The 17,238-nt window shown below is 33.2% G+C and overlaps 1 long non-coding RNA gene across 2 annotated transcripts in view; it reads left to right on the top strand.

The window, feature by feature from the left end:
* Positions 1-5,098: 5,098 nt before the first annotated feature.
* LOC124417070 overlaps positions 5,099-17,238 on the top strand; it is a 104,465-nt gene continuing 92,325 nt past the window's right edge. The window contains exons 1-3 of one of the 2 annotated variants that reach the window (XR_006939313.1): positions 5,099-8,028; positions 11,177-11,381; positions 15,966-16,052. This is a non-coding gene — a long non-coding RNA (uncharacterized LOC124417070). Of the gene's footprint in view, positions 8,029-9,511; positions 11,092-11,176; positions 11,382-15,965; positions 16,053-17,238 lie in introns of those variants that run through there. The other variant, XR_006939312.1, reaches the window with a different exon arrangement.

The raw sequence follows: 17,238 nt of genomic DNA, 5'->3' as shown, positions 1-17,238 counted from the left end.
CTGTGCTTTGTCTGCTATCTTTGGCTGTGTTTCACTGTAACATGCACTGCTGTTCTTTTAGCACCAAAATGTTGGCACATGTTACTGAAAATTTCACACCATCTCTTGCTGGATCAGCAAGCTTAACCTACCAAAATCTGGTGTTGTTGAATGGTTTTTGACTGATAATCAATCTTTTTGCTGCTCGACAGTTGTTGCTGGGACACAGACTAGAGCAGGTGGCAGATGTGCCTTGTCTTTTGAGAAAAGAAAGAGTAGGTGAGCTTGGGCACAAAGTAACATATTGCATGTCCATTAAAAGGGTAAGTATAACAGGGAAAAGTCACTGCTGTAAGTAGAAAAACCACCAATATCAGAAATAGGCCTTTTTATACTCCCATTTACAACTTCAATAGAGCTGGAAAATGTCACTAATGTAGAATTCCACATGCTCAGAAATCAGAACTGACATTAAAAGTGTTACTTCTCTAAAAAACATTCCATAGTACTTTTTCTGGCTTGTATTTTTTGTTATTTATACATAGTATGAGAGTATGAGTCAAAAATTTATTTTAAATTAGCTTCAGTATATTGAAGATAGATTTCAGAAATGTATAAATATAGAGAGGCAGACAGTGTGTACTTCATTTTTTTTTTCTCTAGCGCAAGACTAGGAACAGAGAATAAGGTAGTATAACTTGTCAGTGTGAACGTACTGATTGCTGCATTAAAATTCTTAATGCATAGACAACAAGTTCAAACTTCACCAGCAAATCTGTTTTGCATGATATACTTTAATATCCCAGCCCTGAAAAGTGATCACGTGGAAATTAGACTTTTTAAATGTACAGTACAGTTACACATAAATATTTGCAAAGTCATCATCATTGTTGAAATCTGTATTTTAAATATTCAACCAGTCACAAAGTGTGTCAAAGGCATATCATCTTACACATACTTTAATTGATTCAAGAGATATAAATACCTGGAATAATTAGAATTCCCAGTTATGGCTTTTTCCAGTTGATTTGGATTTATTCACCTCCTCGCCCTTCTTACATATTAAAATTCAAATTGAAAATGAATAAGAATAAATAAATAAAGAAACTGACTAGTTTTATCATCTGAGATAAAAATTGAAAGCTATCACTTCTGTTGATTTATTTAAATGTTTATAATAAATACAACTGACATATCACTTAAAGTGTCATTCCAATTAGCTAAGAAAAAAGAACCAAGTCTCAAGCATTTTTAACATATTTTGGAGAGATTATTTTAGAACTTGTATGTTGCAGAACTGTGCCAAAGAGTTAATGCCCTGTGGTATGTTATTATTCCATGTAATTTACATATGATGAACATCTGTGTTTGCATGTAATTCTGGTTCATTGGAAATATATTGGAGTGCATATACATGTGTGTTTGTTTGAAGGCGTTTGTATTTATAACAGTTTCTCAACTTAAAAAATATTAGATATTCTTATTTATTCTTTTCAATACCTCTTGTTTCTTCTGTCAGCTTTTATTTTAAAACACTTGCATCTTTGCAATTGAATTTCAGGTGTCCAGTATACTGCTCCAATTTTTCTTCATTAGTTATGAAATTAAAGTGATAATAAGTTCTTTCCATTTAATTTAATTCTAGTAACAATAGCAGCATTGCATAAGAAAATAATCAATTAGCTATTGCTCTTTCATAAAATGTTTGTGCATTTTGTCACTATTGCAAAAAATATGGCCACGTGTAAGTTTACATTCAGTATTTTTTTCGGTTTATGTGTTTACCTTGAACATGCTTGGGAATTACTAAATTGGAAATAAAGGAGTTTTGAATGACCAATTGATTGTGGACTTGGACAGCAGTCCAAAACCACTTATACTCAGATCTAATTCACTGTACCACTGAGAGTGATTTCTGTAGGAGCCTTCAGAGAAGTTAAGCATTTGTATTTTTATATGACTATACTGACTAGACATACAACTCACCTGTCGGTAGTCTTGTTGTATACAATATCTAATTTAGCTGCACTGATCTTAAGCTGAATCACTTTCTACAGACAGCATTTTGGCCAAAGTATTTTTGTTGATGTGCCATGCTCATATATTTTTTCTAAGTCATAGTGACAAGGCTTCTTTGCTGAAGCATAGTCCACTTTGCAGATCATATAAGTCACTTCATCTAATTAATCCATTTTATTACTAGGGTGTAGGGAACTGTTTATGACCTCCAGATTTTATGCTGTGGATGACTGAATTAAAGGAAGTTTTTTGTGTTCTGTGTTTTTTTTATTACACAGATTGCTATGTTACTTTAGTGGCTGGATTAAAAGATACTGTGTCCTGTTCTGTTCCTTTAAGGGTGTTGACAAGTATGCATTTATAGCATTTTTGGTACAAATATAGCAAACTGCAAGTATCATTCTAGTCAAGACATTTACCATAACAGTACATTTTATTTTAATGAATGAGATTTTCTTGTCTCAAAATAAATTCACCGTTTTACAGTTTTAAAAATAATGTTTTGAATATGTTTAAAAAATGGAAGAACTAAGATAGTGTATTTTATATTCATTTACTATAGTTAATAGTGGATGAGTGTACCTTCATTTTAGTTTTTGTTCAACAGTAATTTTTATAAACATTTAAACCTCACTTTGCATTGTCTAATAATTCTGAGAATGTATTGCTAGTGTCTATGAACAGATATGGAAACAATGAGCTCATAAATGATCACATTTTTGCGACTTAGCCAATGTTCTTCTGTTTAGAGTTGTAATTGTATAATATGTACGTTTCCATTGTCATATTTTAAAAGTAAAACCAAACATAATGAAAACGATTTTGTCTTTTATTGATACCCTTTGAAAAAGAGACCAGTGAAAAAAGTAATCCAAATTTAGTGTTCTTAATGCTGCATTTTGTGTCTGTATTGAAATAAAGATACATGATTTTTTCTGTTAAAGAACATTTAGATGCCGTGTGATCTACAAAATTTAATACTTCACCATGACAAGTTCCAGTTGACAAGAATGTGTGTGAGTACATTGAAAATAGGACTTCTTTTCTGTAAGGATTAAATGTCACTGAAATGGTTGACACTTATAGTTTTAACTACTGATCCATTTGGAAATGTTTCATTTCCAAGCAGCATTCTAAATAACAGTATTCTTGCTACAAACACTTATAGCAAGCACTTTTTCTCATCAAAATGTATGAACTGGAGTTGTCACATTTCATTTTCAGAAAAAATACATTCCTCTATGATCTTGAAATTAACACCTTTTATTACAATTTTTCTCATAATTACTGTAAAGTGTTATTATTTAAATGCAGTTATACTGGATTTTGATCTGAAAAAAAGAATATGCTATAAATTAATCATAAAAGTATGCAAAAATATGTATTTCATTCCAAATTATGAGCTCATTTGTCTTATTGTATAGGTTGAAGATTTCAGAATACACCACGGGACTTATTGGAAGCTATACAAGTTTGTTCTTGAATCATCAAAATGTTCTTGGATACCTTAGATAGACAATAGCTTAATCATATCCTGAAAGAGTAACAGAACCCCTCACTGTTGAGAGAGTTGCTAGTATAACAGAGATTATATTTTAGATTTTGTTTCTGACAGATAACATACTTTAATATTTTATCATGGAAAAACTATATTCAAATTATTATTGCACATTTTTACAGCCCTTTATTGTTGTGATTATCTATTTGAAATGTGAAGTATCCACTTCAGAGCTATTTTGGAACCCTTCATGATACTAAAAGTTTCCTTTCTAGCCACTCAATGGCATTGAACTCTTCAGTGTTTCATTTTCAGGATTCTAATGATATGATACCTCCTTTAAATGCTGCATCTCTTCCTCCTTTAGATTTCACAATTAGCAAACTCTGCTGCTTCTTTTGACACCAAAAGCGAAGGTGCATATAGTGTTTCCTCAATCACTTTCACAGCAGATTTTTATAAAAAATATCTATCTAGACATGGAGTCATATTGATGGTTCAGTAACCATAGTAAATGTATGTTGCCTGACTTTAACTTAATTTCCTAGACATAGGCTTCTCTCTCCTGTGCATTAAACTTGGTAGTTTCTTAAAGAAATAAGTGGAATGTTTGTGATGTACTTTAGCTTGATGATGTTTCTGGTCTGTAAATAAATTTTCCACCATGACAGAATGACTAGATTGATTTCTAGGAGCACACAATAGGCTTTATGGAATGAGAGATGACAACTTAACTAGAAGGTGTAAACTGATAGCCAAATGTGATAATATGTATTTATGTGTATGTATATGTGTATAAAGTGGCAATACACACTAAGTGTGAGTGTATATATATGTGTAGTGCTATTTTCTAGACTGGACAATTATTTTCCAAACATAGCTTTAAAATTACGTATTGAATGAAAACAATATGGAAGCACTAAGGTACAGCAAATGCATTTAATGTAATTATATGTGAAAAGTATAGCTCTGTTTAGTCAGTAGTCTGATTTGACCTTCCTAGTCATGTCATAGAAGACAGATCCAGGGTAAATTTTGAGAATTATTTATGCGTAGAAAGAACCAGGGTTTGGAAGGCAGTTTTGTCCATATCTTTTGCATAATCAACTAACAATCTTGGTCTGTAGAACCTTTGTTTTAGTTCCTTTGCACTAGGCAGAACTATAACAATGAAACATTCTTTAAGTAATGCAAAACATTGGGACATCTATCCCTGCTAACTTACAGACTGCAGTAGGAATTTATTTGAAATATTTTGTACTTAAATCTCTGACCCTTGGTATAAAATCCTCCAAAACTAAATTGGTTGCTTGCTGTCCCAGTCCACAAGGAGATGGTCTTATCATTCTAGATCCAAGAAATCTTCTCTCTTCAAGAAGAAGAAATGTTCAAGAAATGTTCTCTCTTTTTTTCCCTGACAAATAGAAAAAAATTGTTTGCATTGTAATGGCTTCAAGCTGTGCCAGGGAAGATTCAGGCTGGACGTTAGGAAAGGGTGCTCAGGGTGGTCAGGCACTGGAATGGGCTGCCCAGAGAGGTGGTGGAGTCACCGACCGTGGTGGTGTTCAAAGAGCGTTTGGATGTTGTGTTGAGGGACATGGTTTAGTGAGAACCATTGGTGAAGGGCGAACGAGTGGTTGGACTGGATGATCCTGTGGGTCTTTTCTAACCCTAGCGATTCTATGATTCTATAATTCTAAAGTGTCAACCTATCAGTTGAATTTTGGACTGAGGTGTAAAGCCATAGAACCTTAACCTTTCACCTAGACACTATACGTTTTTATCATTTTTGATGCAGTCGCTTACAGATTCATCTTATTTATGCTGTTTGCCATTTGCACATCCACTCGACATTTCAGATTTTGAGTGTAAACAATTCATATTTGATTCATAACAATAACAATTCATTTTGAGAAATTCATATGAAATGGCACGAAAAAAATATTGTTTATTTTAAACTACCAACATCAGATTTTGGAGTTCTTGAAACCATCTTCACTGTTGCTGGACTACTTGAGTGTAATCATAGGAAATTTTGCTTAAATTTTAGTATTAATTCCCTGTTTAGGTTGTTTGACTAATATTAGAAATTTCAATGACTAATCATGTATATATTTTCATTTATTTCCCAAAGTAAAATGTTCCTACTTTTTTTTTTTTTTTTTTTTTTTTTTAAGAATATGTTTTTTGTAAAGTGTGATTTCTGTCACTTAAAACACTATGGGAAACTTTCAAATTAATTAATTTAATTTAATTTAATTTAATTAATTCATTGATGAAGCTAAACCTATATTTGCGCTTTCGGAAAAATGTATAAGAGTATTTTCACAAGCTGGGGGTCCTCTTTAGTTTTAATGGATGCTAGTACCATGACCTTTTTTCTTGAAAAGCTCATGGAAAACTTCAGGGCAGGGGGATGAAATATTTTGATTGGCAGAAAAGATGGGATGTTTATAATTTTAATCAAATTTAGAATCAAGACATACTTCAAATAATATGTCAGACTAGTGTTAATGAGTTTAAAATCTAATGACAACAGCTGTCATTATTAGTTAAATATAGCCAATGTGCCTATGGCAATAAGTGACACTTCTGAACATGTAGAAACAAAAAATTCTCAAGTATTTAGAGAAAAGGGAGTGACTGTAAACTTATCTAAACCCAGGAATGTGACCTGGGCATAATGTATTTCCCAAGTACAGAGGCTTCTGTAATTTGGACAAAAGAAGTAATTGAATGCAACATTACGTGTTGTTACTACTAGAACGCTCATATTTTAGGAAACTTGGACATTTTTCTTGTTTCATAAATATATTTCAGAGAAGTTTGTAATTTGTTACATTATATATTAAAAAGTTTCAGATTAATTTCTGCATTACTGTGTTGTTCCCTTTAAAATGCATTGCTCGGTTTTCAGAATCTTTATTAAAAAGTATTAACTGGGGAAATTGTGCCCTGTGTTTAATAGAAACAAATATTTTTTTGCAGATTAAGTTTTGGATTTATGAGGTTATCAAAGTTCAATTATACATTTATTGGAATTTATTTCTAACAGGATGTGAGAAAAGGGAAAGAAATTATATGTGTATGTACATATAAATAACACAGTACGTATCATACTATATCAGTGTATTTGTAATACCATTTGGTAGTTCCTTTAAGCCTGGAAGTCTGTTTCTTTTTATTATCATTTAAATAAAGTTTCTTATAACTGTGTAAATCTTGTTATGCAATGATGATGTAAAACAATCCAGAATGAAGGAGGTAGGTGATGGGAAAACAAGAAAACTGAGTTACTATATTTTGAAATAAGTTTGTTGTATTGAAAAATTTATTTAATGCTTATAAATTACCTGGACTTAGATCATGAATCATCAGTTCAGTATTTAGATAGGGAATTTCAAATTAAAATGTAAGTGCTCTGTGAATCTATATTTGTAATTCTGTAAGCCATGTTCTTCAACCTTTTTAGCAAACTCTTGTGTCTTCATATCACAAGGAATCCTTTTGCTGCAGGAAGGGATTACATGAAATAGGGATATGAAATATAATTCTGACATTTTGAGATGATTTAAAAAATTTGCAACCACTTTAATTAGCAGTACCAACGTTACCATGTGTTTTGAGACAGTTCCACTTCGGTAATGCACTCTACTTATCCACAGGTCTAACTGTCATTTCAGTTTACTGAGTTAATCTTCACTTTCTGTACAAAAGTTTTTACTAGTTTTGCTGATCTTGTTTAGACATTTCAACAACTAACATTAAGCACAATACCAACCATATTTATTTTTTGACAATTATGATACTTTATAATATAAACTAAATATTGTGTATAAAAAGCTAGGTTAAGATTTGTAAATTTGCAAAATCAAGCACCTAGTGATTAAGACAACAAATCACATGGTGACAGGATTATTGAAAACCACAGAATAATTCAGTATGTGAGGTGCCCCTGCAGGTCATCTGCTCAAAGCAGGGCTGACTTCGACAAGTAGGCTAGGTTGTTTGGGGCATTCTCCAGTTAAATTCTGAAAATTTCCAAAGATGGAGATTCCTCAGCTTCTCTGGGCAAGCCATTTCACTGCTTAATTACTGTGATTCTTTTTCGCCTTACATTTAGTTAAGTCTTCCCATGCTGTGTCTGTGACTGCTTTATCATGTCCTTTCATTGTGCCTCTATGAGAGTCTCTCTCTCTCTTTTCTATGTAGGTTGCTCTGAAAGTAATTCCTCCTATTTGTTTCCATGGAAGTGACAACACTGTTTGATAGAGCAAATTCTCAGCTACTGAACACTATTTTTCAACGTTGTCAGCTCCATTAGCTATGCATTTTCACCAGTGTTGAAGAAGAGTGTGCATGCCTTGCTGGTACAAATCTGTACCAGTGGAAATGACACATTGTTTCACAGTTGACACAATGTCATTGTTCCTAGGAAAATGTTGCCCATGCAGTCCGTCTTTCACTGGCCTGAAGAGATGGAAGTCAAAAGGTGCTAAATCTGGATCATTCGGTAGGGCAGTCCAGCCAAGGTAGGCAATGTAATTTACAGTCTTTAAACTGATACGGGGCCTGGCATTATTGTGTATTTCTGCACAGAGGAATTCAGTTCCACACCTTCATCTGCACTTCTGTGTCAGATGCCTTTCTGTCAGACTGCCCCATTGCTGCCACCTTTTGCATGGCAACAAAATGTAACGGAATATTGGTGGTTGAACCTTTACTGTTATACCACCAACATCTGCCACTGATGTTATGGGCTAACATAATGAAATAGGAGGTATTATTTTCAGAGCAGACCTCGTATGTCTTGCTAGTGGATTCCTGGTTTGTGAATCCCAGGAGATAAATTCCACACTTCTCAAATCAGGAAGGGTCACGGTGGTGGCATAAGGATGTGCAGCCACATTAATGTTCAGATGATTTCAGGTAGCAAAAGTAATTTCTTGCTGTGAATAAGGGAACACAAAGACACTCAAGTGGCTGATTTTATGTCTTGGTCTGAAACAGTGAAAGCATGCTCACTGCCTTGTAGTGCCTGTCCTCTGTGCATGTAGCAGATTCATTGATGTCTTGTTTAGCCCTGGCTAGAAACGAATGGTCATGCTTAGTATTTTTTGGCCATTAATATCTTAGAAGGCTTATTCCTATTGTGTTTGAAGCCTCCTTGCAGGCTTATACTGTATAGACAAGCTTGACTTTCAGAGTAATTCTCCCACCAACCCTAAGGGGTATTTTAGAGATAACCTTAAAGGGTGGGCAAAATGTGTCTTCATCGCATTCTTTGGCTTAGGCAGCAGTAATCTTCCTAAATTTGCCTTACGGCATCTATTTGCTCTTATTGTTCAAGGCCAAGCAGTCTGTAGGTTTCACTTTCTGTCATTTTTCATTATAATTTCAATCGGCTGCCAGTTCTTTTCCAAGTATCAGTCTGCTCAGGAAAAAGTCAAACTACACTTATTAATGTTGATACCTAAACAGAAAAAAACATTCTTTTACGGTTACCCCAGCCAAGCAGTAACACTTCCTTGTATGAGGAATAATAAATCAGTAATAACGAACACTTCCCAGTTGTTTAATAAGGACTTAAACACACAAGGTTGTTAATGCCATTCAGTGAAGTCTCTGCATTTCTCAATCTAGCATTGTTAATTTAGCCATTAGAGGCAAGAACTAGTGCTGTTTGTCTGCATCCTACCTGATGTTCAAGTTTTATGTATGCTGAGTAAAATGCTATTTGGAGTCTGTCTACCTACTGCTACTGGCGTTGGCAAAGTCCTTTGATGGTAAAACCTGATCAGGGACTGTTGTGTACTTTAGCAGCTGATTTCTAATGAATTCATATAATGTGCCCATGCCAATTGGATTTCACAGTGGCTACAGAACACATTCCAGAGAACTGTAAATGTATATGTGCTGTTTGAAAGACAAACATAAGGCAAAATTTGTAAATTTACAAGGAACAAGAAGAGTTCTGGCAAAAAAAAAAAAAAAAAAAAAAAAAAAATCAGGAAAATTATATATGTGATGTATATGTGTTAACAAGTACAGCACATAAAAATCAGATCTATGGAATGAAGCAATTAGTACAAAGTAACTTAGTTCCGCACTGCACAAATTTTAAGAGATTCTACTCTGGGCTAGCTCTTGTCTGTGCAATGGACTAATGGAGCTGCTTAGAGTAAACTGTTTATTCACCCAAATCAGTTTGTATACTCTGACACAGTTCTGTGATGTGAATGAAAGTACGTTAAGTGGAAGCTGTAAGTTCCTCACTTAAAAACTACAGTATTTGTTTAAACTAGAAAGCTAACATAGATGCATCCTTGTAGAGGGAAAAAGACTTCACTAGTTTGTAAATGCCTCAAAATAAAACTTATTTGCATATTGAGAAATAATTAACTTCGGTTACAAAATGACCCCCACTGGAGTAATAGTTTTGTAAATGCACATTCTCTGTCATGATAAATGTCTGTATCAGAACTTAATTCAGTAATGTTATCTAATTTAAACTGAGGATCTGATCCATTGACTTTAGAATCCACCGTGAGGTTCCATAGGTTGACAGTCACAGAGGATATATAATAAAGAAACTAATCCATGGCTTACTTTTTAATTGTTTTTTTTACATTCATTGCCTATATCAGTGTTGGTGTAACAAAAAATTGTGTTTTGTCTTAGACCAGCAAATCATCATGAAATCTGGGCTGCTTATATTTGCTGCTTGTATATGTGGGTTAGAGAATCCGTTAATGTACTCAACATATACTCTGTATTTAATAAGAATGTAGCCTCATGATGTAAAGATTTGTGAATAGAAACATTTTTCAAAAGAACTGTCATGCACCTACGAAGTCCAACTGTAATAAATCAGTATGAGACTTACATTTTTGAACTTATGTACACGGACTCATTCCATTAACGTCAATTGTCCATCACAAGACTAAGGATCAAATTTTTAACTGAGTTAATCATCTACCTCCCAGTAATTTTAGTGAACTTAGATTATTAAATAATTTTTAAAGGCCACTAGTTCTTATGTTTTGAATACATTATTATGAATAAAATATTTATTGCTGCAGTATTGCTAGATACTTCCTGTTTATATTTTGTGTGCAATGTACACTGATATTCTTTAAAGATTTAATTGTAAGTGCATTTTGTGCAGAGCACTACACCACTTAGAGGTCAATTTCTAGTGTTCAGAAAAGAGGGAAACAAACAGTCGATGTGAAATAAAGGTGTCATCTGTATGATGCAGTGTCAGATATGAAATTCAAGTGATGTACAAGAGGGTCAGGCTTAATTTTTCTGAAGCAGAAGAAATGAGAGACATTTCATTTTTGTAGGTGAGAAGTGAAATGTTCCTCTCTGCTCACTGAAAGAGGCATGCTAAGGTGAATTTTAATTATGACTAAATTGTGGTATTACTCTTTCATACCCTGAACATCTGTTCCCTTCAGGAATGATGATTTATGCAGGCTATCACTGCAGACAGCTTGCTACAGCTTATGTCACGGTTAGTAGGAAGCTGGTGGTAGAATTTCAGAAAATACCAGCGTCTAAGTGAAGACAGGCCAGTGTGTATTTTTAAGGTAATATGGAAAGGGGAGCACGATATGTCCATTTTTAATTTTGAAGCCAAATATTGACTTTACATTTTTTTTCTTTTTCTTTCAGACCATCTGTCATTAATGAGGAAAGTAACTCGGATAGTGAATGGCCTGGTTCTTCATAACAGTTTCAACAAAAAGAAAATGAAGCTGTCATTTCCAACTGCATGTAGAATATTGTTGACAAGAATTCTGACAGGTTTATAGTGTTTAAGAACTGGATAGGGCAGGATAATTCCAAGACTATTGCATCACAAAATCAAATTGAAAAGGTAACCTTTGTTTATTAACATGTATGAATGCATCTTCAAATTACCTTCATTGCTACCACTGGTTTATTGTTTTCCTGTAACTATAGATTATTCTTATAAAAAGAAACCAAAAACTCTTTTGAATTACAAAGCCTTGGAATTCAACAAAACTAGGGGTTATATTTAAGTTCATGTTACTTAAGAAAAATAAGGTAAAATTTTCTCAGTGAACCTTCTCCCCTGATAGCCCTCCTGCTCTTTAACCTACACTTCTTTACCCAGTAATCAGCCTAGCTTATGATTATGCCTATTTTTGTGTGTTCTAACAATATATGTAATAGAGGATTTATTAACAAGGAATATTATTTCTAAGTTTATCTGAGGCATGGATAATGTATTTGAAAATACAGCCAAGTTTGATTATATCTGTCTTAAAATAAAAAAAATTAATTAAAATAAAAAAAAATAAAAAAATATCTGTCTTAAAATATATAACACCGTAACCACATAACAAAGTATTTCAAAGTTACACTCTGTGCAATTTTTTTCATCTATAGTATTTTTTGGTAATTTAGTAGGTTTTAGGGTAATACACTCTTTGTTTTCAGGTAAATCTAGAAGGTTGAATAATAACTTCTACATTCATTGTGATAAGTATAATTAAAATACTCAGATCAAACTTGTACATACTCTTGTACACTGGAGCAAAAAGATTCAGCAGTGATTTTTAAACTTCACAACAAATCAGTAGCTTGATAAAGTGTTAATCAACCTTTGTCTTTTTTCCATGGGGATATTTTTGATCTGGACCATTAATTATTGAACTGTCATCTACGAGGCCTTATACTTCTTGTAATGGGTATCCAAAAGCAACTGAGGGTAGAGTTTTGAGCATGTTTAAAGTCAGTGTACTCCAGCACTGCTGTTAAAAGAAGCTGTCTTGGCCTCCACCGTTTTTATCCAGTCATTGTAGACCTTCTGCAACTCCATGGGTAGCATAAGGGTTTTGTTTCATCATTCCATGAACCACACAGGGGAGCTGGTATAGGTAAAAGATAAACCAGTTAAAATTGTCAGTTTTAATTGGGAATAGTTTCTAGAATCTTGTTCTCTGCACAGCCCCAAAATGCTGTTGTGTTTTCTCTGAAAGACAAAAATTCTTTGGAAAATTCTAGTCTGTACTTCTCGGTTCAGGGAAAGGAGAACTAAAGCCAAAGTTATATGTTTACATGCAATTCACATTTGCATTTTATACGAGCATCTGATCCTCCAGTGAACAATGAATGTATCAAGATACACACATTGAAATAAATTCAAAATATGTGTCTCAGGTATTCAATACAACTGTAAGTACAAAATAGAAGTACTTTTAAATCTTCAAAATAATATTTTATGCTGTCTAGTGATTTAAAAAAGTAAACATATTTCTTGCTTATAAATCGGCAATGAAAGACTGTACAAATTGCAATACTGTGTCAGACTGGAATTTAATCTAACCTAATATCCTATCTTTGAGTGAATATTCAAAGACAAGTGGAAGGATGAGAACAGTATGCGGCACGTATGATGTGTACGATAATTTTTAAGCATATTTTCCTCATTCGACCAACTCCAGTCCTGATGTACTCAAATCACAAACAGTGTGTCAGAAGCAGTGCATTTTCCTGTTGCTTGAAAGAAATATTGATATTTGAACAGGACATGAGTTGTTCCCTTTGCAGTTTAATTTCTTAAGCATGATTTAAAAAATCAATTAAAATGTGTTTTCTTTTTTTTAATGTATAATAAGCAAAATAGCAGATTGATACTGCTCTGCAAAAATAATCTCTGTAGACAGTAACAATTTATTTTCTGACTTATACCTATTAATGAAAAAGTGAACTGTCTGTGCAAAGAATGATGTGAGCAGGGAGGTCTCAAATACAACTGAAAAACGGAGAATGTTTGATTCTTTTTGTTCTGAACCTCTGTAAAAAGTGATAGCATTCTCACTTGAGATATGCTAGATCCATCTCAATGAAGAGCCTAAATAACACAGTGAACTGTCTCTTTTTCAATTCTCAAAATCTGCTAGACTGATCTCAAGATCTGCTAGACTGTACCATTTACTTACTGGACAGATTTCTGATGGAAAAGCAGCATACCGACCATATAGCTGCCAATATGAAGCTGGTGGTTATCAAATAGGAATCACAATTCATTGAAGAATTCATTGAAGAATGTTTGTTTTCTTTTTCTTTGTTTGTTTGTGTTTGTTTTTTTTTTCATGCTAAAGATGCCCATCATTATGCAGTTAAATCCAGAAAGATTAATAACCGTGTTTATAAAATTTGAAAGAAGACGTGAGAGAGATTTTTTTGTCTTCCATGCATATTTGAACTGGTATGAAGCAATTTTTCTCTTCTGTCAAAGTTTAGAAAATTTCTGAAGTAATCTTAGTGAGTCTTTTTACCTTCTCAAATATATATATATATTTTAATTATTTTTTTTAAGACAGACTAGAATTTGAAATGGGAGACTCAAGTAAAGGTTCAGATTCTGTTTTGTTCTGATTGGGCTAGAATCTGATATTACCAAATTTATTTGAGAGGAGTATTCTCAGCTACACATCTGCCTAGAAAGCTAAGGACCACTAGTTGTAAGAAATCGGAAACTACAACTACTGGAGGACCTTGAGTCCACTTACAGAAATTGTGTCATATGTTTTCCTATTTTTTTCCTTGCCAGAAAATGAGTTCAGAGTTAAAGTAGAACTGGATCAGAAATATGGCATTTGGGCAAAAATAAGGCAAATTTTTGGAAAATGGGCAAGAAGGAGAAAATGTGCTGAATTTTAGCAAACCTTAGTGGTATGCAACACCTTCGGAAAAGTTCCATGTTTGCGCATGTTAGAGCAGCATTAAAAATAGTGAAATTAAATCTGAAAGTGAAAAACAGAGAAAAAAGGCTGAGAAACACAAAACTTTATTCATGGTGTATTTTCTTTGTTTTATTTTAAACTATAATTTTTGAAGAGGTGGTATCGCTCCGAAGTTTGATGTGCAGTGACATCTGCGTAGATTTTGTTGAGGTAACAGATATATTTTTCACATTGGAATGTTTGTTACTGAAGTGGCATGTGGGATTTTTATAACTGAACAAATTTCTCTTAGCATTTACTAGACTGATACCATTTTATGTATTACATTGCTTTTGTGTTCTGTATAAACATCTTGGAAAAGGTAGTTTAGGATATTCAACTGACTCACCTGAAATAGGAATGACAGATGAATAACGTCACTAGTATTTTCCACTTCCCTTATCTTTTCAATAATTTTTCTCAACAGTGAATTTCTCCTGGTCAGAGTATTGTCACTTCTATCATCAAAATGTAACATGTGTGCTATTTATCTTAGACTTTATTCTTGAAATTTTTTCACTAGCATTCTTTTGGTGACAGTTTCTGCTTTAATCATAGTGCCAATAGTGTTGATTCACCTCTTTCATAATATTTGCATTAGTATTCCATAATATAATAGCAGCTATTGTGCATATTCTCCAGTATTGTGATTTCTGTACAGTCTAAACAAAGACAATCTAAGTATTCAATAAAATTATTTGAAGAACATGTAGCAAAGAAATAGTACTCCCAAGGCTGAAGTACGTGTTTAAGGTGACTGAGCCTTGCAACTTCATGTTATTCAATCTGAAAATCTGGTTCAGCATAAATCTTAATAGTGTGAGACTTCTGTCTAAAACAGTAGCTCTAATACATGACTAGGAAAAACAGAACAACGTGGATGTTTAAATTAAGCAATTGTTACATTTCTAGAGATTAACATATCTTTTTATTGAAACTGCGTGCTCTTCAAAATACATAGCTAAAAAACATATAGTAGGGACAGTGCAGCCCCTGTTTTTTTTTCCTGCAGCACCTGGTGTTACTCATCTGCAGTAGCAAGCCACACACTTTACACTGCTAAGAAGTCTTTTTCTGAAGTCACCTTTCTGAAGTAACTTTTAGGACATTGCATTGTATTTCTACCATGAGTGCATATGGTCTGTGAAAGCACATTTTAAAAAACTACACAGGGTTTTCATCTTTTTGCATAGCTAAGCTAATTAGAAATTAATAACAATTTTCTTTCTATATCTTGTAACATGTATGTGTCAAATATCAGATAGAGATTGGTTTAGTTTTTCTTGCTCATTTCCTACTATTTCACCTTGTAAAAAACACCTGACATTTTTTTTTACCTTCTGGAACTGTTGTAAGGGTAACAGTTACTTTTTTTTTTTTTTTCCCCAAGGATAACTGGGAATATTTGATTTAATGTGTTCCTCATAAATTTACATATACAAATTTATATTTATGTATAGATATAGTCATTACTGGAAATCAAAGGAATCAACGTCTGCACATTGAATTTTACGTGGATAGTAGACTGTGCTCCAAAGACATTTGTTCTCCAAGTGATTAATATTTAAACTGTAGCTGTTTAAAATATATTTAGAACATATTCATACTATGATGGGGAATTAATCATTTTTCTTAATTAATTTTTCATTAACTCAATCTTAATTATTTACAGTAACACTTTTTTTTTTTTTCCCCTAAGTTTTTAGGTGATTGAAAACTGAGTATGAATTTTAATTCTCCAGTAAGATAGTACTACAATATATGTGGAGAAATCACTGGCAATGTTATAAGTAGTAAGTAGAATTTTTAGGACAGATTTTCTCTTTACTACAGTTAGAGCTCAGAAAAGTGAATCTGGTATTATTTCTTTCATCCCTTTTGTAGGTTGGTGCCCTTAATGTGAACTAAAAAATGCAGTAAGAAGTTGCAGCCAGAGTCAATAAATAAGTTCATTAATGAAGCTATTCTTTTTATGTAATTCTGACGTTTTAATATTTGAACTGTTTTTCATCCTGTTTTCAAGTGATTGTCCATGTTTTTTTCTGTAGGTACTTCTTTAGTCTGATAGCATTTTCTTTCAGTTTCCATGGGGCAAAACACAACAGGGTAAACGTCCTTCTATATGGTCTATATGCAAGATATCACTACAACTTTGCTGTTCATGAGAGCAATTTTTTTTTTTCTTGGAGCTCTCCTTCAGGGCTGTTTTCTAACAAATAGTTATGTCTGTGTTCTGTAAATTTACTTAGGCAAAAAATACCCCTATGCTATTTTTTCCTTATCTTTGATATTCAGATCAAAGATTTATTTTAAACAAAGAAGTACAAGAGCTTCAGACTTTAGAGGTGCCTGTGTCTATAAATATTCCTTGTATGGTGAAGGAAGTATCCAAGGAAAGCATAAGCCTTGTAAATTATTAAATGGGGACTTAAAATCTTTTGATTGTATGCCTGAACATATGTCTACCTAAGAAGCCTACTTAACTTCTTTTCTATTCCTAGCCACTTTCAGAAAAACAAATCAAATTTCTTCCTGGTTTGGAGTAGGGCTATCAGGGTTTTCGGTATCTTCTCTCAAGCCAGGTAGCATTCCTTGGTTGTGTTTTAGGAAAGGAGGAGACTGTCTTCATTATCAGCAATTTCTTATTATTTCATAGTTGACAAGTATTTTCAAGTCAAAGTTAACAAACAAACAAACAAATAAACAAAAAGGAAAGAATTCCTGATTATTAAAAAAAAAAACAAAAAAACCAACAACTGGGGACAGTAATGCCACAGAGAGTGCTTCTGAAATTTTTTACAGTATGTGGTAGTCTCATCTACATATTCCACAAAGTAACTGAGGAAAAACTGAGGAAAAATATACTATGTCAGTACCATTGAAACAAGAACTCACTGATATTTTCAGGACTTCCTACTCTATATGACTGAATAATTTATCTCTTTGGTGGCACTTCCAATCTGTGATACTGATGACATC

Source organism: Gallus gallus, chromosome 5, assembly GCF_016699485.2.
Source record: "Gallus gallus isolate bGalGal1 chromosome 5, bGalGal1.mat.broiler.GRCg7b, whole genome shotgun sequence".
In the NCBI taxonomy this organism is placed as follows: domain Eukaryota; kingdom Metazoa; phylum Chordata; class Aves; order Galliformes; family Phasianidae; genus Gallus; species Gallus gallus.
Note: the sequence above shows the minus strand (reverse complement) of the source record. Positions and strands in the feature narration are given on the sequence as shown.